The 395-nt window shown below is 56.7% G+C and overlaps 1 non-coding gene across 1 annotated transcript; it reads right to left on the reverse strand.

Moving 5' to 3' along the window:
* Positions 1-311: 311 nt before the first annotated feature.
* On the reverse strand, positions 312-384 carry TRNAK-UUU. The gene has a single exon. It is a non-coding gene; the product is annotated as a tRNA-Lys (tRNA).
* Positions 385-395: the final 11 nt, after the last annotated feature.

Raw genomic sequence — 395 nt, forward strand, 5'->3', positions numbered from 1 at the left:
CCCCGTTGGAGCAACCGCTTGTCTGCCTGCAGCCCCCCAGCCCTGCCCCACGGCTGCGCGAGACCCGAGGCCATCCCCTGGCCCTCCCCCGCAAATAAGCTTCCTATTTATTAATCTCTTTTTTTGTTTTCTTGCTGGCAAGAAATGAGTGACGACCGAGGCATGGGCCGAATGGGAGCCACTGCGAAGTGAAGGTCATCGGGCCAATAAAAGCAGCTCGTGGTGCTACGTCTCATTGCAAAATAACAGGTGTGGGGTGTGGGGGACCCCAGCAGCGGGAGGAGGCGCTGGCTCCTAAAGGGTAATGCCTTCACCTGAACAGGGGCTTGAACCCTGGACCCTCAGATTAAAAGATTGATGCTCATCCAGCTGAGCCATCCAGGCTCATATCTGGA

The sequence above is a fragment of the Phaethon lepturus genome, unplaced genomic scaffold (genome assembly GCF_000687285.1).
Source record: "Phaethon lepturus isolate BGI_N335 unplaced genomic scaffold, ASM68728v1 scaffold32329, whole genome shotgun sequence".
Classification (NCBI taxonomy): domain Eukaryota; kingdom Metazoa; phylum Chordata; class Aves; order Phaethontiformes; family Phaethontidae; genus Phaethon; species Phaethon lepturus.